The following is a 23,727-nucleotide window of genomic DNA, read 5'->3' as shown; positions in this document are numbered from 1 at the left end:
GCATTTAGCATCAACCCGCTGGACATTGACAAAGTACTGGCAAAACACACCAAAGTATCCCAAGGGATAGGGTGCCTGAAAGTGCAGATGGTCAAACTACATATTGACACAACCATTGAGCCCAGAGCCGTGAGGCACCACCGTGTCCCATTCAACCTGCAGGAATCAGTGGAAGCTGAACTAGAAAGCTTGAAAGCCAAGAGATCATCGTAAAGACCTCAAAGCCAACCCCATGGGTATCAAAATCCCAAACAACCTCAAGCTGTCAGGATTTGCATCGACATGCGGCTGCCCAACGTGGCGATAGGGTGGGAGAACCACGTCACCCCAACCATTGACGAGCTAATCATAGATCTGACTGGGGTGAGGATATTTAGCAAGCTTGACTTTCACTCTGGCTACAATCAGATGCACCTGGCCCGAGAATCACGGTATATCACAACGTTCTTGTCACACCTGGGTCTCAGAAGGTACCGAATGCTCAACTTTGGGATCTCTTCAGCAGCAAAGTCTTCCAGAATAAGATCCGGAAGTTGCTACATGACCTCAAAGGCATCACCAACATCAGTGACAACATTCTAATCTACAGCAAGACCACACAGGAACACCACGAACACCATATTGCAACACCTAGAAGAATCCGGCCTTACGCTGCATGCAGAAAAGTGTGAATTTGGCAAGAGCCAGCTTAGTTTGTTTGGATACCTCTTTAATGCAGAGGGAGTGTCACCAGATCCTGCCAAAGTCGCAGACATAAAAAAGAGCCAAGGCTCCAACCCCCACCTCTGAAAACAGGATCTTCATTGGTAAGGCCACCTACTGTGCCAGGTTCATCCCAGACCTCGCCACCATCGCTGCCCCGCTGAGGAACCCTGACCCAGAAAGAAAAACCTTGGCAACGGAAAGAACACAAAACACTTTTCAACAGATGAAGGACTCACTCTCTAGCCCTGCCAAAATGGCATTTTTCAACACTGCTAGTGATTGTCAGCCAAGTGGGCCTAGGAGAGGCACTGACCAATGTCTATTAAGAGGGCACCGTGTTTCCCATTGCATTTGCCAGTCGGGCCCTAAAAACTGAACAGAACTATGCCCACATAGAGAAAGAGGCACTGGCGATATTACGGGGGTGTCGCCACTTTCAGTATACCTCTTAGGTCAACCAGCCAAAGTCTTCACGGATAATAAACCCCTGATCCCTATTTTCAAAGGGTCTGCCTCGCATCCGCCGGCCCAACTAGGGAAGTGGATGCTGCAATTACAACCATTCAACATTGACGTAGCATACCAAGCAGCAGCCAACAACCCAGCAGACTACCTGTAGCAACCACTGCAGCCAGTCACCCAACAAGAGAGGGAACATGTATGCCACATAGTGGAATGCGCCCGCCCAAAGGCCATGCACGACCTGAAATAGTGGAAGAGACAGAGAAAGACACCTGCCTCCAGCGGACCAAACAAACCATACACTCAGGAGACTGGAAGAACTTTCTGTCAGCCGTGGTAAACCACACAGCGGCAGCACAGGAGAAACTGAAGGTGCTGTTTGCAATCCGAAATCAACTAACCATCTCCAATGAAGGGGTCATTCTGAAAGTTCATCGCATTGTACTGCCCGAAACACCGGAGGAATGAATGCTACGACTCGCACACGAGGGACACCAGGGAATTGTGAAGACTCACTCATACCTCATATCCAGCATCTGGATGTCAAGAATGCAACAGCGGGTAGTTGTTCTTGTAGACACCTGTGTCGCACGTCAATCTTCCAGAAGACAAATGGTGCCAGAACCAATCACCAGTGCGCTCACGAGTAACACCCGATGGGAATCAATCAGTGTAGACTTCTGCACCATCGCAGACGAAGGCTTACTCCTCGTAGCAGTAGACAAATTCAGCCGCTACCCCGATGTCGAACCTGTCACATCTACTGACGCTCCACTCCGTCTGTTATAACCTCACTGGAGAAAATCTTCGCAAATCATGGCCTGCCAAGCAAAATGAAAAGTGACAATGAACCCCCGTTCAGCAGCCAATGATTGCAGCGGTTCCTAGCAAAGCTTAACACCCACCACCGGAGAATTACCCCATGCGGGCCACAAGCAAACGGCGATGTAGAAAGGTTCGTGGTGTCACTAAACAAAGTCATACAAATAGCCAAAGACCAGCAACTGCCGGGCCTGCCAGCCGCGTACCGTTTTCTTTGATCCCACCAGAATCCTCACACAGCCACGAGAGTCAGTCCGGTGGCATTATTGTCTGAGGTACAAATTCAAGCAGAGCTACCGCTATGCCCAAACTGGGTAGCCTCAGAACCAGACACTGAACTCATAGAGAGAGTGCAGACACAACACAACAAAAGGGAAAATATGCTCGCCAAGCACAACACTGAGAATTCCAGACTGGAATACGGTGCTAGTCAAGAATCGGGCACCACCCGACAAAATGTCACTGTCATACGAGTCTCACCCATGGACTGTGCTAGGATTCGATCACAGCATGGTTACAGCATCCAGAGGGCACTACGTAGTAATTCGGAATGTGTCTCACCTCTGTAAAGTACCCACGTCACTGTGGAAAGAACAACAGCCTGCCATGCCCAGGGGAACAGAAGCACCAGAGCGGCAAGGAAAAGAGATCAGAGGGGACGAGATCCCCGACATAGAGAATGGCACACCAGCAGCCCAGATGATGCCTGACCCCAACACCCAAGGATGGAGGAGTAGAGCCCGATCGCAGGAAGAACCACAACGCAATACGGACTAGGCAAAGACCCCAACCCTTGCCCCGCTTGCAAGGGTACTTCCTGCATGGGATATATCATCAACGAACAAGGACTGAGAGACCCGGCCAAGGAACCTGGAAGATGTCCCAAAAGAAAAAATATTTAAAACAATTGCAAGTGTTGGAGGAAGCGGTGTTCCGCGTGACTCATGTCACATGAGTGAGGTGGAGCCCGCCTTGCGAGATGGGAGGAAGGGGAGGGATAAAAGTAAACAAAGAAAACGCGCACCGGAAACGAGGCAGAGCCAATCCAACACCATTGCTGGCCGGCTGTGTTTTTATTTTGCTCCTGCTGATTGCGGCCCAATTGCCCCTAACATCCGCCCGCCAGGTCGATGAGAAGGAGGTTGGGCGACACATCACACCGTGGGAGGGGGGTCAAGCAGGAGAATCAAGACTGTGCCACAGAGATAGGCTCCACATTGACCAGGTAAACGGAGAAGCAGAAGGGGAAATAGCGACTTCAGAGTCACATAGCACGGAAAAATGCCCCATGAAAAATGTCCCTAATAGGTTCATTATTGAGGCATCAGTCACACTGGCGAGGATGAGCCAAATGGTGTTTTTGAAGAGATGGCGTTTTTTGAGTGAACCCAGTAGAAGCTCCCAGTGAAAGTTAATGCCTGGGGGGTGTCATAGAAGGAGGAACTCACTGTTAAGCATAGTTGTACACTGGTTTAGTAGGAATGGTTATGGGTCAGGCTAGAATAAAGCCAATGCAATAGATATAAAACCAAAGATTACTGCAACAGGATCTACTTAAGCCAACCATTTGTTTCTGATCCATCGCTTGCAAGTTCTACAAAACTAGGCGGCGCGATTGACCTTAGCGGCACCGATGCTTACACCCTCTGCTCCTCTGCTGCGGCAGCTCCATTGGCTAGCTGCTAAAACTCGCATTGAGTTTAAGATCTTATGCATTCATAATCCAGGTGCTCGCTATAGTCAAGCCAAACGTGAGCGCGATTTGCCCACTCTGTGTGTGCGTTCAGAGTCCCAAATGCTGCAGAAAATCCCTCGCTTTCAGACAAACTTGGTTGGGGGGCCGCTCGCTTTTGGTTCTATCCCCCACTTTCTGGCATGCTGTGCCTTTTTCTCTACAAACAAGTGCAGGGCATCTCCGGTTCCGAAAAGCTTTGAAAGCACATGACTGTCAAGCAATGCTGACAGTTTCTTCTGAGCTCACTTATGTCTCTCCCTTAGCGCCTAGATAGCGTCCTCGGGCCTTAGTTTACATACATACAGGACAGCTTCTCAATAACTCAGCTGCTCTTAACGTGGCCGTTAGGAAAGATTTCATAATTGTATGTAATTTTCCCTCCATGTGTCAACCCCCAAACTTTTTACTGCTGTTTAGACACCATAGACTGACGTTGCCAGAGAAGCACAGCCCTCAGCTGCACTCCTCGGGGCTTTCGCTCACTTTTATGGGGAAACTGACATGCCCTTAAGACAGTCAGTGCTGGGAGACTGTTTCTCATAGTCCTTTTCCAATGCTGCAACTTTTCTGCAACATGCTGCAAGTGCATTACAGTGCACTTGGATCTCAGTCAATTTCAATGACCTTTAGATACTCTTGATGGACTTTTTGTGAGATGTGCAGATGTGTCATGGACATGGCTGGTGGCAGCTATCTTTTCATAATATGTTAACCCTTTCCTGCCATGTTAACCGCATTAACCCCGTTTGGTGCAAATAAGTGGCCTGGCTCCAAAATGGCAATGCAACGGGTTCTTTGTCCTGACCTTTGGGCATCTTGCCCCTTCACCTTCCCCAGGTCGAGCCGACCTGGGTAGTCCTTATTTGGTCATGCATTTCCTGTGAAACGCAATGCTTTCACGGGCTTCTGCATGCCTTGTGTGTATGCCTCCAGGATGTGGGCTGGAATGTCTGATTCCAATGCACATCCTGGGTGCCAGAGAGTCTGGAGTGCCATGAATGCCTGCAACCACCATGGTCCGTGATTGGTCCACGTATGGAGTGTGTGTTTGTGAGCAGATTTCCCATTGGGTCCTCTCCGTTTTGGCGTGAAGGGAAATTTGGATAAGAGGAGGCTGAAAACACCCATACCATGTCGATCTCTGGAGTTCTCACTGAAGAAAGGATAGGATCCAAGTATCCTGAAACTAAGAAGCCAAGTTGAGGAACCGCTGGTGACCCGCTGGAAGGTTTGGCACCCTCAGCCCGCTGTTGTCCCGTGGGACCTCTCTGCCTCTGGTCGTCCGAGAAGGTCTGCGAAGACGCTTCGACCCATTGGAATAGTGGGAACAACTATTCTCTGCACCTTCACCAAACCCTGCAAGTAAGCCTCCTCGGAAGTGTCCCTGGGCCAATCAGTGGGCTGACCAGCTTACACAGGACGTTTGCTCTGTCACCGCCGCCGTTTCGAGGAGGCCCTTGAAACTTGGTATACTGCTAGCTCTATGTCAGCGGCACCCTCACACCGAATTTCATTTGGCATTCCCAGGTCTGAAGTGAGACGAGTGCGCCAGGACCGGAGCATACAGGGTTACAGTGTGACCTTTGCAGATGTGCTGCATTTGGGACCCTCTTGCCCCTGAAGCCTGCTGCAGTGAAACTAGGGTGATTCATCCACTCTGAGTGGATGAATCACCACTGTCCCGTGTGGGAATCATCGATGCATCTCAGGAACTGAAAGCCGCAGAGCCGTCACACTGCCGCAGTAGAACCCACAACCGAAGTGGACTTGACTGGCGATATTTGGTCCGGAGTGCGTCTGGGGCCAGTGAGTAACCCTAACCTTAACTGGTGGCCCCTAGCACCTCCATCCATTATTACACACAAGTGGCCCCTGGGGATCCCTCTTCTTTCCACTGCTAGTGTAAACTAGCGACTCCATCCCGCACTCTGGAACTGCCTCTGCCTTCAAGTGGAGGTCCTCCCTGAATAGTGGGAACTTATTCTTCATCACCTCATCCACCTTCCTGAGCTGCTAGAGACCCCTGAAGAGACCCTGTTTTGCCCATTGGAACAATCACGTGCACTTGCATTGAATGTACTTTTCAGCACAAGGCTCCTATCTTCTTAGGGCTTGGACTGCCTCTTAGTTAGGTGGTGTGTTGTCGATGTCGAAGGGGCCTAAAGACTAACTGCACTGCCTGTTTTCTCCCCATCTAGGTTGTGGACATATTTCGTGCAGTTAACGCTTTGGACCCCAGTGGTCTTGTATATATATTGTATTGATTGTGTTGTGTTGGTTTACTTAGTATTGCTGTGATTCTTTTGCTGTGGTCTGAGTTACAAAGGCCTTGTAATACATGTGCTTATATTTTTGATATAACATCTGTCTGGGAGTAATTTGTAAGTGTCCTTGCTCTGTGTGCTCATTGAGGTATTTCAGTCACCCTCACTCCTCCTGAGACTTAGTCTTGACTGCCGCCATCGCTACCCTGATTGGTCTGGCTTGTCCAGAGGTTACCCTGTTCCAACGAACTAGGCTGGCCTTCGGAACATCTGCCCACCAGGTCAGAGTTCAGAAATCTGTCTGAACAGTGACACATCCTAATCTGGGTTCCTTTCCCAGTGAGTACCATCAATGCTCAGTCACTGACTTTCTTGGGGTTAAGTGTCCCTGCACTTCTTTCCTCAATCTGTAGATTCTGCTTATTTGCTTCTCATCCTTGACTCTGGGAGCCACTCGTCTACAGAGGGGCCAAGGGGCATGAACAGACTAGGGCCTGATATATGGGTGAAACATTGCTGGGCTGTGGGGGACACCCACCCAAGCATTCAGCAAGTGGCTTTTGACCAAGAATTCTCTACAGGCTTGAAGTTATTTTCCTCAACAACCCTGTCTTGGGGTTCTCACTTTCCACATCATGGCATTAGAAAGGTGTTGTACCTCAGGTGACCTCCGCACCTTCTCTTCTCGTCCTTGGGTCTATCCTCCTTTGCCTCCTTGTCAAAGGACTCCTCCCTCCTGATCGCCCCTATTAACCTTCCTCCTGATGTCACGTCCAACCTCCCGACAGCTCCCCTTCTCAGCCTGCCTTTTCCTCCACCTCTCCTCTTGACTCCATTCTTTACTCTCCTCTTCGATCCAGCACCTAAGTTCAGCCTCCTCCCTCCACCTCTGCTCTCATCTCCCATATTCGCCATCTCTTTCCCCTTACACCCCCAGCAACAACAACAGTATCTGAATGCCAATTTTTTAACTAGGCATCTATCCCATCACCTTGGGCCATCCAGCTAGGGGTATATCCCTTCACCCTGGACCATCCTGCTAGGGCCCTATCCTATCACCTTGGCCATCCTGCTAGGGGTCTATCCCATCACCCTGGGCCATCTAGCTAGGGGTATATCCCATCACCCTGGACCATCCTGCTAGGGGCCTATCCTATCACCTTGGCCATCCTCCTAGGGGTCTATCCCATCACCCTGGGCCATCCAGATAGGGGTATATCCCATCACCCTGGACCATCCTGCTAGGGGCCTATCCTATCACCTTGGCCATCCGCCTAGGGGTCTATCCCTTCACCTTGGGCCATCCTGCTAGGGGTCTATCCCATCACCCTGGGCCCTCCTGCTAGGGGCCAATCCCATCACCCTGGGCCATCCTGCTAGGGGCCTATCCCATTACCCTAGGCCATCCAGCTGGGGGTCTATCCCATCACCCTGGGCCATCCTGCTAGGGGCCTATCCCATCATCCAGGATCATCCTGCTAGGGGTCTATCCCATCACCCTGGACCACCCTGCTAGGGATCTATCCTATCACCTCGGCCATCCTCGTAGGGGGTCTATCCCATCACCCTGGGCCCTCCTGCTGGAGATCTATCCTATCACCTCGGCCATCCTCGTAGGTGGTCTATCCCATCACCCTGGGCCATCTTGTTAGGGGTCTATCCCATCACCCTGGGACATCCTGCTAGGGTTCTATCCCATCACTCTAGGCCATCCTGATAGGGGTCTATCCCATCACCCTAGCCTTTCTGCTAGGGGCCTATCCCATCACCCTACGCCATCCAGCTACGGGTTTATCCCATCACCCTGGGCCATCCTGCTAGGGGCCTATCCCATCATCCAGGACCATCCTGCTACGGGTCTATCCCATCACCCTGGGCCATCCAGCTAGGGGTCTATCCCATCACCCTGGGCCTTCCTGCTGGAGATCTATCCTATCACCTCGGCCAGCCTCATAGGGGGTCTATCTCATCACCCTGGGCCATCCTGCTAAGGGTCTATCCCATCACCCTTGGACATCCTGCTAGGGTTCTATCCCATCACCCTAGGCCATCCTGCTAGGGGTCTATCCCATCACCCTAGCCTTTCTACTAGGGGCCTATCCCATCACCCTAGGCCATCCAGGTAGGGGTTTATCCCATCACCTTGGCCATTCTGCTAGGGGTCTCTCCCATCACTCTGAGATAGACCCCTGAATGGGAGTGGAAATGTGACGACATTGGAGCACCAGAGCGGGAGAATTAGAAAAACCTGATGAGACCGTGCATCAGCCATGTTGCTTGGCAACACAGACTAAGCATATTAAAGGCTTGGCCACTATTTTGGATCTCATATTTGCCCATTGGATACCGCTGAGCAGTCTGTCCATGGGCTCACCATCTGCGAATACCAGCAGGATTACTGGGGATTAATTTGTCAGCAGTTAAAAGTTTCTTTTTGGTCTCTTTAATACCCTGCAGTTCCCAGAGGGGTTCATGGTGCATGGGTGTGACGAATCAACTTCCGGGGCCCCAGTGCTCCAGGGATGAATATCAGTTTCTAAACCATCAATCAACCCCACATCTCTAATACACTAGAAGGGATCGGAACAGATTGGAATACAGGTAAATTATAAGACCTCGTTGTCCAATTTTTGGTAACGTGGACCGAAAGGCATGCTTTTCTCTGCAATGTCGTGGATCGTTGGTTAGTTGCAACACAGTGAAAATACAATTATAACCCAAAGATAAAAGGGACTGTAGTGTCCAGTCAAGGTTGTATACAAATAGCTACTTTATTACAACAACAGACAGTTCTAGCACACTACAAATACGACCCACCCTGTAAAGAAACCCAGAAGACAGACAGTGTCAAAAAGGAAAGGAATACACTGTGGATACTGACAAGAGGGTAGTTGGTAAAGTAATCCGTCTTACTGTTCAAGGTTATTTGGTTTCAGCAGCAAAGGGTCGTAACTGTCTCTAGTGGCCTTCAGAGAAGGACCAGGGGGCAGAACCACAATGTAACGGGTGCTGAAGAAGTTCTTGGTGCTCGACAGTGCCGAGGTTGTTCCAGGGCACTTTGCAGCCCTTGAGACAGAGTTAGTGGTGGGAGACAGCTTTGGATACCATGCAGCAGGCAGTTCGGCAAGCGAGGAAGGACAGACGTCTGCAGGCTGTCTGGCACTTTGGCTCAGAGCTAAGAATCATTGTCTCTGTGCTGTTTGGCGGATCTGGAATGCTGGTCGAGGCGGCTCAGATGGCTCGGGTGACTGCGGCGTGACAACAGTCAGTGGTGCAGCTGGATACGATCCCAAGACTCGACTGTCTTGAAAATGACCTTAAAATATGGACGCTGGCTGATGCTTGTGTGGCACTCTCCTAGCTTCTTGCAGGGCTCGTGTCCTTTCAAGGCAGATGGGCCAAAGCTCAGGAGAGTGTTTGCAGGAAACGACCTTGTCCTTAGTTCAGATACTATCCAGCACTTCCCACCTCGGAAGTTTGCTGGGAGAACCTAGCAGGGCACGCTGTGTGCCGGCTGGGTACAGGTTCTGGAGCTGCTGGACAGGTCCTCTGAGTCAGGTATCTCCCTCTGCTCCCTGGGAGAAGTTTAGGGGAGAGATCTTGCTTCCGTCTTGGAACTCCTAGCCTTCCTTCGCTGGCGGAAGATGTAAGGTAGACTGTACCTTCAGCTTGGGTCTAAATGAGTCCATCTTACTCCTTTCAAAGTCTTCAGATGATCTGCTAAGTGAGGGGTTCAGCCCTATTTTAAAGCCAAATGGGCCCCAGTGATTGGTGCAGGCTAAACCCACCACCTTAATGAACCAATCCTGGGTCCCCAACCAACAATCTTCTGTTAAGCATGAGTCCAGGACCAGAGCATTCTGCAACAGGACAGACAAAGGGGTGACAATATATACATAAGTACCTGTCTGTTGTAGATCAAAGTATCTCTCTGGTTAACAGAGACTTCTGTGACTCTTGATTAAAGCACAAGGTTCCCTTGAAGTTTGTGCTGGGAGCAGACTTCCTGTCTCCCCCAAACAACATACTTCTCCTCTCTGAAAGAGGCCAGCTCTGCAGGGGATTGCCTACACTAAATAGTGGACTCACGCCTTGGAAGCATTTCAAGCCTGGCTCAAAGCTGAAAACAGGGGCGATCCATTCCAGACAGGATTCATAAAAAATGCAGGAACATCGACCAATATATTGACATTGACAACAATCAAAGCCAAGGCCATGCAGACCGGTCAACCCGTATATATGGCATTCGTTGACCTGGTACATGCGTTTGACCAGGTCAACAGGGATATATTATGGGAAAAGCTGGAAGCTATGAAATGCCCTGTTTCTATTATGGGCCCGATTCAAACCTTGTATCAGGATACATCTATTAAAGTAAGGCTTGGGCAGGACGGATTACTGTCAAGGGAAATACCTACCTTCAGAGGTGTGAAGCAAGGATGCCCTCTGGCTCCTGCATTATATAACACGTATATCGCTGACTACGCTGAGCATGAGAAGGAAATAAGATGCTTCCCTCCAGCTATTGGTGGCGAAAAAATATTGCGCCTGTTATATGCAGACGACATCATCCTGTTGGATAACACTCCAATAGGTCTGCAAAGACAGCTCACGAACTTGATCGCATATCTGAAGCGAAACAATCTAAAGCTGAATCCAGAAAAAACCAAGATAATGGCCTGGGAAGGCAAGAAAAAGAAGAGTCAAAACAAGCAGAACTGGTTCGCGCAGGGGCTAAAATTGGAAAAAGTAAAAGACTTCAAATACCTGGGAGTCATGATGTCCATCAGCGGGGCTGAAACTGCAATGCAAAATCTGCTATGGACAAAGATAAAAACTTTAACCATACAAGCACGGATGATCGACAAAAAATACAGGAAATGTTCACTATTGGCAGTAATCAACTTCTATAAAGCTAAGGTGGTACCTTCAATCCTTTACGGAGCAGATGCAATGTTCCTAGTACCAGAAATACTGTGGACTAAACTCGGGAGTTATTTCTGGAAGAAAGTCCTCAATCTGGCACAATCAACACCGATGCCACTATTAAGGAGAGAACTATGTCTTGTATCACTAAAAGCGATTCAGGAGAGAAATATGCTAATGCTATACCGAAAAGTCCAATTGGAGAATAAACCAAAACCATTGGAGTTGGTGAATAAAGAGATGACAACTGACAAGATCCATGCACTGAAAGACTGGAAGCTGAGAAAAATGTGCCTATTGAAAGATCTAGATGTCTCGGAAGAGACACTTGAAATAAACCCAGATAAAATGTCAAAAAAACTCTATGAAGCAGACTGGATCAGGACGGAGGATATAGCGCGATCATACAAGCTGATGAAAGACTTTCTAACGGTCCCGAAAAAACTATATGGTACAAGAAGCTACTTGAAAAAGTTCCCGGATAAAAGGTTAGCCAGAACATATCTGAGATTTCGGGTAAATCAACTACAAACTAACGAAATTCAATTCATAAGGAAATTGTCATCACATAACAAATGTAGATACTGCAAATCGGTGGAGATAGTAGAAACTAACCAACATCTTCTACTCGAATGTGAAGGTACAAGTACATCTAGATCAGCCTATCTAGGAAAAATAATGCAATCGTTTACTACTCTAACGGAGAATAACTGGTGGCAGGCCTTTAATGAAGGAGAAAATACCAAAAGTGTGATTGCGGTGGCATCCTTCTTCGAAAATATTAAGCTGACAACGACTTAAAGGGAACAGGAGGAATTTCTCTCATTGTCCAATGTGTGAAAAACCCTATCGAGGGAGAAGACTTCCTATGTGAAATTGTCTGACGATGTCTTACAAAAACCTGAGTTAACACAACAACGTGAACATTGAGAAGTCTCCTAAGGGATTAAATAAATAAACGGGAAGAAGATCGACAATATAAATTGGTTAAAGACCCTTAGTAAAACTAGGTTTACGTAAGGAACTCAACATGACCGGCTGTGGTAACATCGGAAATGGTCAAAATGGATGACCTGGATGGCATTTCTGAACATTTAAGGTTGAAGGGGATCTTTACGGATCCTTACGGATAAATTGGACTTTTTAATTTTATCTTTGAAAAAATTGTTTGTACAATTGAATGAAATAAAAAAAAATAGTGGACTCAGACATACATTTCACTGCCTTTCATACAGAGTGCTGGGAACTAGCTTCAAGCTGACGCATTGCACACCAAAGGGGTCCTGTTGTCTCACCGGCAAACAAGCCCACTGGGCAGGCTTGCCTCAATTATCTCTCATTAGTATGCATTGCCACCAGCCGGAGAACAAAGGAATGCAGATCCATAGAGCCGTTGATGTTTACATTAGGCTGCTCGTGGCTGGAGGAAGGTGTGCCTTCCCCCTTCTTGGAATGCTTTGCTGGGGCTGTCACATTCCAGCTGAATATGACATGGGAAGACAGTGCCTATAGGCTGTGTCTTCCCAGAGTAGATGTGACTATGTGTTTGGTGCGGGAAGCAGATGAAAAAAGTGCGGAATGGCCGTACTCATTTCTCAGAGGTTGCTCTCCCATCATTCATTTTCATTTATCATAAAAATCAAAAAGCCCAGGTGAGCGCACTCTCTACATGCGGATAGTCGAATTCCTCACATGCCCCCCAGCCTCAACATGTGACCGTGACCCTACTGAGGGTCTGGTTCGTCATCAAGGCGAAAGTACTGGCTGAGGCCATCTGCATTTCCATGGTGGGAGCCTGGCTTGTGCTGGATGTCCATATCTAATCTCTGTAGGGATATGGCCCAACGCAAAAGCTTAGGTTTCTCCCCTTGCATGGCCATTAACCATCGCAGAGGTCTTTGGTATGTCTGGATCATAAAGTGAGACCCAAAGATGTAGGCATTCAGCTTCTTTCCGGCCCACAAGACCACATATGCCTCTTTTTCTATGAGAGCCCAGTTCCTTTCCCTTTTTTGTCAACCGCCTGCTAATGTAGCGGACAAGTTGCTCTACCCCTTCAGAGTTCAGCTGCGCTAACACTGCTCCAATCCCAAAATCACAGACGTCTGTCTGGATAGTGAATTCCTGACCATAGTCCGGTACTTTCAGAACTGGGGCACTGTACAAGCCTTCCTTTAAATCATGAAAGGATGTTTAACAGGCAGGGCTCCAAGTTACTTTCTTTGGCATCTTTTTGGATGGTACATCATTCAGGGGCATGGCAGTGGTCCCATACCCTCTGATGAACAACCGGTAGTACCCAGTAAAACCTGAAAAGGATCTCACCTGTGTCTATGTGGTAAGGATGTCCCACTCCTTCATAGCCTGGACATTTTCTTTGAGAGGTTATTTCTTACCTCCACCAACCAGGTGGCCTAGGTAAGTCACAGTACCCTGCGTCATCTCGCAGTTTGTGGCCTTGATAGTCAGGCCTGCATTCTGCAGCATCTGAAGCACTTGTTTCAGGTGGGATACATGATCCTCACAGGTGTGGCTGAACACAGCAATGTCGTCTAAATAGGCGACACTGAGGTTCTCTACTCCAGACAAAACTTGGTTAACCATTCTCTGAAAAGTGGCTGTGGGATTCTTTAATCCGAATGGCATCACAGTGAACTGATAATGTCCTTCTGGGGTTGATAATGTCTACCTCTCTTTCGCTGCCTCTTTCAAGCCGACCTGCCAATACACCGCTGTCAGGTCAAAAGTACTCATGTACTTGGCCGCGCTGAGCTTGTCAATGAGGTCAGCTGCCCAAGGAATGGGGTGAACATCTGTCTTTGTGACAGAATCGAGCCCCCTGTAGTCCACACAAAAGTTGTCCATACAAAAGTGAACTTCAATTTTCCCACTACTGTTTTCTTTAGGGAAGAGGGGCTGTGGGATGACTCTATCACTCCTAGGGACAACATCTTGGAACCTTCCTCCTTGATGGTGACCCTGACCTTATCAGAAATCCGGTGAATTCTGCTCTTCACCGGCTTAATGTCTCCAGTGTCCACATCATGGGTGTACCAATCTGCGTGACCAGGAGTCAGAGAAAATAGACCTGCAAACTCTCCCAGTAACCAGCGATTGCTGTTCTGACAGGTCAGTTGCAAGGTTGACACCTTCAACTGACCCATCTGTGCCTTCAGTGCGCAGGAGGTCTGGGAGGGGATTGGTCTCTTCCTCTGTCTCTCCATCAGTCACTTATGCCATGACCAAGTCATCCCGGCTATAATGGGGTTTTAGCCAGTTGATGTGAAAGACCCTGCACATCTGTTTATGTCCTTTCATTTCAATGAGATAAGGCCCAGTCCACTTGTCCTGAAGGGCACTAGGTGTAACAGGCTCCATAATCCACACCCACTAGCCTGGAGAATAGACTGTCACTGTGGCCTTTTGGTTATGCCAGTGCTTCATCAGCTCCTGACTGACCTTTAGATTCTTTGTTGACTGTTCCATGTACTTTGCCATTCTAGAACGAAGGCCGAGTACATAGTCCACCACATCTCGCTACAGGGATGAGGCTGTGCTTTCCCATCCCTCCTTCACTAGACTGAGAGGACCTCATACAGGGTGTCCAAACAGAAGCTCAAAGGAGCTAAATCTTACTCCATTATGTGGCACCTCCCTGTAGACGAACAGAAGGAATGGCAGGAGAATATCCCATTTTCTCCTCAGGTGCTCTTCCAAGCCACCTATCATGCCTTTCAAGGTCTTGTTGAACCGCTCAACAAGCCCATTGGTTTGTGGATGAAAGGAGGTAGACAACCGGTAGGTGACTCCACACTCTTCCCACATAGCCTTCATATATGCTGATATGAAGTTTGATCCCCTGTCCGAAACGACTTCCTTGGGGAATCCAAAATGGGAGAATATCCCAATCAGAGCCTTTGCAACCTCTGGTACTTTGATGCTCCTCAGAGGGACAGCCCCAGGGTATCTTGTGGCATGGTCCTCCACCAAGATATATCTGTTCCCGGAGCTGGTATGAGGATACAAAGGACCCACAATATCTATGCCTATTCTCTCGAAAGTCCGGCCAACCACGGGTAGTGGAATTAAGGGGCCCTGTGTGGCACCACCTGACTTGCCAGAAGCTTGACAAGTCGGACAGGACCGAACAAATTCCTTAAATTTTACTCCAAACTGCGGCCAGTAAAAGTTCGCAGACAACTGGTCTGATGTCTTACTCACTCCCAAGTGACCCACTAAAGGAATTTGGTGAGCCAAATCCAAAAGGAACTTTCTGTGGCATTGGGGAACCACCAACCATCTGTTGACCTTGCACTCAGAATCCTTGGCACTTTGAACAGTCCAGGGGCCTCGCCCTTAGCCTGCTCCTCCACCTGCTTCCGCAGACCTGCCAGAGTGGTACAGTTTACAGTGTTTTAGAGGAACATGCATAGATGGCATTCCAGTATTATCGGCGTGTCAGGATTAGGGTCCGACTAAGTGCACTCTGTAATTGAAGTTTCCAGCAGAGGCACGATATGTTGTTAGTAATGGATTTGTGTCATTTCATGGTTGCATTAACCTGCGACTAAAGCATATCTGAATCGAAGAGGACACCGAAGTGTTTTGCTTTAGATGCTGGGGTCAGTGGACGACCTAAAGTGATGGAAAGAAGTGGTATTGGGCTGTAACGAAGATAATTACTTCAGTTGCATCGCCATTAAATGGAAGGTTTTAGTTTACCCTGCTTTCATGGGTCTTCATGATGGCAAATGTGATTGCGTTGACATGGTCATTACCTTTTCCTAACTGGAACACGATGGGGATAATGTCTGGGTAGAATTAGAATAGCAGGTTGAAGACTTGAGTTGTTTCAGGCACACAGTCAAGAGCTACAGTGAGGTGGGTGATTGCCGCACACGAGAAGTAGGATCGGAGGTGTGTTGTTCTAGTTTTACCTGGCATGATCAGTCCTGAAGCAACGACTTCTGCAATTTAAGTGCCATCTCCCTATTCCTATACAATGATGTTGCAGTGAAAGTGGGACACATGGTCAGCAGTATCATACACTGCAGATAAATCGAGGAGAATCAGTGCTGCGGTCGGGGGTGGCGGGGAAGGGTGGCTATCTAAGGTTGACAGCTTCCGTCAAGAGTAGACCACGCCCCTATAGTGTCTCAGAACACTGATTGGTCTTCAACAAAGACTACTTTTACATATTAAGGGTTAGTATTCTCTGCAGGATTAGGGCTGTAATAGGTAAATTATCAAGTGGTCAGAAACAAGTGTGCCCACTTTGTTGTTGACTAAACACAACAATGACAGCTTTAGTAGGATCAGAAAAGAGCCTTTTTCTGGAGACCTTGAAACACTTGAGGGTAGAGCTTTGATTTGATCTGTGGCAAGGCTTGCAGGGCACGTAACCTTTCTCACTGCTTACTGTTTTTATGCTTTATTGCTTAGTAATGGGATTTAATTCCCTTGAGGCTGTTGTGAGTTCTGGTGTCAGGGATCTTGTGTTTACTAATGATATTGACGCGCCACTTACTTATGTCTGGCTTGTCAGCAAAGCTTGAGAGGACAGCTTTGGTTTCTGGGGGGCTCTTAAATATGCCTGGATTTGCACATTCATTTTGTATTTTTTTGTAACGTTTCTGATTGCTGTGGGATTTGGCAAATTGGTTTTGGAGGAATTTCTTTTCTTATTTGATATTTCTGTGGCACGTCCCCGTGAATCTTGCAGGCCATCTTGTCATTGGCCAATTGAGATTGTATCCACTTGTGGTTGATTTTTCTGCCAAGCTGGCCTTTAATGAAGTACTTTCTTAGCTTTGTAGGCATTTCATGTATTCATCTGTTCTATATAGAAAGGATATATTAACACAACTTTTAAGGTGGCCTGAACTTGAAACTAGTTTGTTGATTTTTCTGTGAGCTACCTTAGGTTGCGCTTATTAGCCATTACCGAGCAGATGATATAGAAATGTGTTGTGGTTGAAATATCACTTACGTTGACGTTGAATTTGAATAACATGTCTAGGGCGTGACCATACTACTGTGTTTGTTGGTTACCTTAGTCAGGTGATCCCGGATAGTTTATTGTGTGCCAACGTTCATGTGTCATATGATAACGTACTTGTGTGTTGTTGTCCAAATGTCCCTCGTTATCCAATCTATAAGGAAGTGCTGGTTGTAAATAGGGTGGGGTGGGGGGACAATCACAAGAGTGTACAGTTTACCAGAATTGTAACAACCAGCCACCCTTTAAAACAATGTAGAGAAAGAAACAAAACAAAAATACTGGTGTATAAACAACCAAAGTTCGCACCTTCCCACTTCTTGACCAGCTTAACTCGACGCGTTCCCATTCATGTCCCCCCTAATGGCATGTCCTCCCTAATGGCAATTGTGCATGTCATTGTGGAGCCCTTCACTTATAGCAGATATGTGCTCATGGGCTTTGCAGCGGGTCATGACTTGCCACATTCGTTGAATTTCAAGGGTTTTGTTGCATTAAATCTGTGCAACTTAACTGCACCCGAACTATTGTTTTCATTGAATTTGAAGGGCTTTGTTATAACATTGTTTTTTTATAGGGCCTTTGCCATTTTACATGTTGCCCCAACCGCTTTCTCCACATCCCACTGGCCATATTTATTTACATGTACAGTTTCTTTTCCTGACAATGTACACGTTACAACCTGACCTACACTTCAGAAAAAATGCTATCAAACCCCTCATCTCCACTGACCCCTAGTCTCCTACCCTTTGCTAACTCCGTACCTAGACCAGCTCCTCCTCATGTGATTAAATTTCCCAGTCAAACTCTGTCACCTTGTAACCTGCATATTTGTACATTATATATATATATTTTTTGTTGCAACCATATATGACTTTATATTGTATGTTCTGTAACCTTGTAAATTTTATATTGTGTATCCTGTATATTTGTAACCTTGTAAGCCTTTCGTACTACTGCGCCCTGTTACCTACGGGTCTGGTGCGCATAAAAAGTGAATAAACAAACAAACACGTTGCCGCAACAGCGTTCTCCAGGTTCCATTTGCCATATTTATTAAATTTCAATGTATTTGTTCTGGGTTTTTTTAACACTATTCCCACAGGTTCCATGTAATAATGTCCCCTCAAAAATATCGCTATAAAAAAAAAGAATTGCTGAAAAATTGAAGTTTTTGTGGGGACAGTATTATATGGAACATGCGGGGGACACCCCCACAACCCCCAAACCCTTTATTATTTTTCATAGGGAGCGGGGGACACCCCCGAAACCCCTGCTGCACATGTCCCTATATATATGGTCATCAATATAAGGTCACCACAACCTTTTCCCGGTGACATTATATACGGCGACCATATATATATACGGCTATTATTACACGATACGTTCCCACATCCACACTTATAACTATGTACTACAAATGGTTGTGGTTATCAGTACCCTCGTGAAAATCCCGGATGTAATCGGGAAAGAGTTGCAAAACTCTTCCCTAAACTCAAAGGCACTCACCAAGTATTCCACCCTCCTCAGTTAATTTTTCACTCCCTAGCCCTCTACCATTCCCCTAAAACACTCATCATTGCTTGTGATGATCTTTCCCACTCGGTTTCTATTATATCCACAGAAAAGATGATCCCTAGCATCCCCCTGCGCCCCCAACTGCCCATTTTCACTTGGTGACTCTTTCCCCCTCCGACCCCTAGCCTGATGCCATGTCATCCTTTTCCCTCCTCCAAATAAGCGCTTTGTTTCACTTTACGTTACTGCTAGTCCCGGATCATTCGTGGTTATCTCTCTCATAGAACAACAAAAAACGTTGGCTTCTCAATTACGGAAAAATCCTTGCTGTTGCATTGTGGAACACACATATAGTTATAATTTTGGTACCAGGAGCAACCCCTTCTCCCTCAAATATTTTAACAACTACTGGACAGAATAACCCCAGGCCCGGAAATCGAGTCAACGCTTCGTGCCCAAGTTGTTTTTTACCTGGTCCAATTCTGTTCAGCGGTTTTTGCTCTGCGCAGGATAGAAAATCTTTCTTAATAACCTTTTCATTTTTTAACAAATCATTCCCACACTTTGCAGTCTGGGGTGGACCTGTGACAAACCTTTTGTCTGCAAAACATCAGCCAGATCTGTCCTGCAAGTCAAATGTTATTAGCAATTCAATTTTCAGGTTTCCTATGGAACTAGCTACACAACTTAACTAAAGTGCGACTGCCGCACTACAATAAGCACACAACAAGGCAGTGAACCTAGGGTAAAGTCACATGCTTCGACATCATAAAGTTGCGCTTGGACTCCAAATGTGTGCTGAGGAGTGATTCACATGGTAGTAGCATCTGCAGTACAATTCTAGCACCGTTGCAAGTTTTGTCTTCTGAACATGAGAGGTGGAGACTCAGTTTCATTCCCTTCCACACCCTGTCAACACCAGGCTCCATAGCCAAACATTCCTTCTTCCCTTTTCCCCTCTTCGCCACAGATTCTCCCATCCTATATCAATTTCACAGGCAACTACGGCAGAGTGACTGCTTCCCCTGGCACAGTGCATAGCATTCCCAACAGCTCTCACAAAAAGACTTGCATTCCCTGGATAGTCCAAGACCTGTGTGCCATGTTTGCTACAGTCCTTCCGCATTGCCAGAAGCTACACCTCTAAAGGAGCCGATACATAAAGAGTCGTTCCGAAGCCCAGAATTTACAAAAGAGGGTTCTCTGTTTTGTAAGAGTGAGGGATTGTTCTATGGTGCACTCAAAAAGGATCCTTTAGATTTTAACAGCAGCCTCTTCCCGCATACCTCTCTCTAATTCTGCTGCCCATTTTGAGCTTGACTTGCCCCGGTTCTCTGTCATCTCCACTAACTCAAATAATGTATCCATGGAAGCTATTGTCACTTCTTGCGACTAAGCGTGCCAAGTAATCCTGGCGCTTCTCCCCCTGGAGTGGGAGTGATACCAGAGAGGTTTTCCAGGTACTCCCCAAGGAGTGTATGCCTCCTCTTCTCCCGGTTTACTAGTTTGTACCTACAGTGCAGGAACTCAATGTGCAGCGTGCGTGTGTCCTGCCACTGCTGATCTGGTGATATGATTCCTTTCTCAACCCATGGCCCCCAGTACATTTCCTTTGCCTCTACCTTCAAGAATCAGTTTCTCCATATTGTCAATTTGGACCATAGTTTCCCCACTTGTCCAAGGTTCCCCAGTGTCCTATTCCAGGCCCCACTCCTGTTCTTTACTCAGCATGTTCTTCCTCCAGATGGCAATCCTTGTCAGTAAAGCTCCCTTCTTGCCCAGTCCCTCCGAGTTCTCGCCGTTCTTTCTCCAGTTGATCGTCCAGTGCACAAACAAGCCTCATCTCATTCAAGGTCTGGAAAGCCAGACCTCCCCTGGAGTCTTCTGAGTTTTAAGTATCTCCCAGGAGAAGCAGGTGCTCCTTCCTTACCCCCACAGGAACCAGTCAATTTCCCCGCATAGGAATGACACATGTTTCCTTAGCAGAGTCTGAAGGGACCAATGAGATTGGCAAGAGGCATGGTATTTTGGGATCGTATTCTTTCATCGACGGGTGTAATGACATGGAACCGGTATTTCAGGGCGGCAGTCAGCAGTAGCACTTGCACCTACCGCACCTTCAATGGGATGGCATTCAGTAGAACCACTTTCACTCCAGTTCCATTTCGTAGAATCACTTTCAATGAGGGCAATTTCTATTAGGAATAGTGGCACTTTCATTTGGTGCACACATCATTATATTAAGCGCACTAAGCCAGAGGCATCAAGGCGCTGGTTATAGGTTAAACGGCCATGCAGATGCATAGATACAATGAGCATAAGCGAGCGGAAGGGTCAAGGAAGGTGGACTGGACAGGGGCGGGTAGGGTTTTTGCAGGATCAAGCGAATGGCGAGTCGGGGGTAAAGAGCACAGTTTTAAGATGTCTCCTGAAGGCCCAGTAAGATTGTACAGATCTTAGATGTAAAGGCAGAGAATTTCCTGGACGTGGTTACTATGACGCCAGCACTTCCTGATCTCTTCCTCCTGAATCTAAGGATGGTCAGCTGGTGCGAGTACGCAGAGCGGGTAGGTCTTGTATATTGGGATCTGGAGAATCTTTGTGAGAGGTATTCTGGCAGTGTGTTTGACAAAAATTTGGGTGTGATGGCCAGAGATTTTAAGACAATGCGCTGTTTAAAAGGTAGCCAGTGAACGCTCCTTCTTGCTGCAGATATGTGTTAGAGTCTAGGTATGTTAAGAACTGCTCTGAGGGTGTTATTTTGGATGATCTGTAGTTTCTTGATGTTGCGTGTGCAGGTTCCTGTTAAGTGAGCATTACAGTAGTCTAGCCTAGAGTCTATGCAGGCTCTAGCAATAGTGACCCAGCTTTCTAGGTTCAGTAACGGCCTCCAATCATTAATACGTTTCGGCGTGTGGACGGCCGAGGATGCGGCAGCATTGACCCACCCAGAGAGGGACAGGGTGGAATCCAGGTAGACACCCAGGGCCTTGACGTTTTTAGAGACATGGATGGTGATGCCCTTGATGATGAAGGATTTTTAGTTAGGTCCAAGCGTGTCGAGGGACGTGCGAGAGCCTATCTGAAGGATTTCTGTCTTTTCATCATTGAGGCTAAGGTGATGAGCGGCTATCCAGGCTTGGATGATGTGATAGATTGAGCGTAGGTTGAGGGAGTGAAAAGTTTAGTTTCCTGTGAGAGGGAGCAGAATAAGTGTATCGTCCGCATAGATTGTGTAGGCAATACCTTTGTCATCCAATAGGTCAAGTAAAGGCTTAGTGAATATGCTTTAGAGTGTCGGAGAGACACATGAACCTTGTGGGACACTGCATGTGACTGGGGCTGGAGGGGCTGTAGCAGTGGGAGAGAACACTCTGATGGTTCTCTCGGAAAGGAAGGATTAAATCCAAGCGATGGGGTCTGGAGCGAAATGAGCAGCTGAGGCCAGGTGTTGACACAGGGTTTGATGGTCTACAAGATCAAAAGCTGCTGACAGGTCTAAAAGCAGGAGGTGGGCAGACTTCCCCGAGTCTTTAATCTCGTTGAGTTGGATCTTCAAGTCGAACAGCGCTGATTTCGTACCGTGGCCTCGGCAGAAGCCAGATTGCTGCAGGCCCAAAACAGTATGGGTTTCCAGAAAACTCTGGATTTGCAAGCAAGCAGCATAATCTAGAATTTTCAAGAGAAAACTACTGTGGTGATGGGTCGGTAGTTGACGGGATGCTGGGCTCTAAGGTGGATTATTTTAGAAAAGGACAGACCGAGGTGTCTTTGAGGCTGGAGGGTACAGAGCATGAGGTGAAAGAGGAGTTGTTTAGCGCAGTCCTTAGTAACAGCTGCCAGGCAGATGTCTCCCTGGCAGTGGGAGGGCTTAAGGGCTTTGACGATTTGACATCAGTATTAATACTTTCAATGTGTGCACTTGGAATGAAAACACTTTTACTAGTAGCACTTTGAATAGGAACCGGGACGAAGTTCTGTACATATGTCTGTGGCTCCCTAGTGAGATGATCAAGGGGACCGGGTATCTCTCCAAGCTAGAGGATGATGGGAGTGGGAGGGATCTGGGGAGGATCTCCTGGTAACCCACCCTGGCACCCCATCCCAAGGCAGGGGCCTGGTAGATCACTCTACACTTTGGGAAGAGGTGTTGCCTCAATGTGGCGGAATAGGGAAGTTGCGTGTCCCTCTCCCCAAGGGTCCCCATGGCACTTGCTATGGGGACTCAAGCAGACCATTGGGGGCATACACAATAGAAGCATGGATTATCTGGGAGAAGGGAAATCAGGCTATCCCCACGCACAGAATCTACAGCCACTGCCTCTACAAGGGAAGCGAGAAACGGTGGTTCAACAGAACGGGCAGCGCCTCGATCCCCCCCTCACATGGGTGCAGGAATCCTTTATCGTTCAAGATCAGGAAAAGAGTGCCCTTAATTAGGATGGGAAATTTGACAGTCAACCTGCTGTTCTTCCCACAAGGCCTCCACTCTCTTTAAGCTGAGAACAAATAGGTTATGGGAGTGCGCCTGAAGGGCAGGGTTAGGGCACGTCCTTCGGCGAGCAGACCACAACAAGAAGCCCTGAATCAAAAGAGTAAGCCTTCCTCAGTGATGGGGCCTAAGAATTGCCGTATGATGAAGGCGTAATATCCCAAGCTTTTATATTATTTTTATTAATAATAAAATTATGCAGGTAATCCATCTCAGAAAAGGTGGTCTGCTAACCAGATTCCCCTTTCATCAAACTCCATGTTAAAAATCATTGTAAACATGTACCTGCTGCACAAGCCTCCTGACAGTCACATGCTCCCTGTGACAGCTGCACAGAGCAGGCTCAGAGGTCACGTGCTCCCTGTGACTGCTGCACGGAGCAGGCTCAGAGGTCATGTGCTCCCTGTGACTGCTGCACGGAGCAGGCTCAGATGTCACATGCTCCCTGAGACAGCTGCAATGAGCAGGCTCAGAGGTCACGTGCTCCCTGTGACAGCTGCACGGAGCAGGCTCAGAGGTCATGTGCTCCCTGTGACAGCTGCATGGAGCAGGCTCAGGGGTCACGTGCTCCCCGTGACAGCTACTGTGACAGCCCCTACTGTACTGTAACCCCTACACCCGATGCCTGAAGACACACCCAAGTCCCCTCCACCCAGGCAAAGAATGGAAGACAGGGCCAGTGTGTGGCGGGAAGATTACCCCAAACAAGGGATGAGCCAAACACAGGGCCAACCAGCTAACCCCTATACCCGATGCCTGAAGGCACACCCAAGTCCCCTCCACCCAGGCAAAGAATGGAAGACAG

The sequence above is a fragment of the Ambystoma mexicanum genome, chromosome 5q, assembly GCF_040938575.1.
Source record: "Ambystoma mexicanum isolate Mex_15411 chromosome 5q, UKY_AmexF1_1, whole genome shotgun sequence".
Classification (NCBI taxonomy): Eukaryota; Metazoa; Chordata; class Amphibia; order Caudata; family Ambystomatidae; genus Ambystoma; species Ambystoma mexicanum.
Note: the sequence above shows the minus strand (reverse complement) of the source record.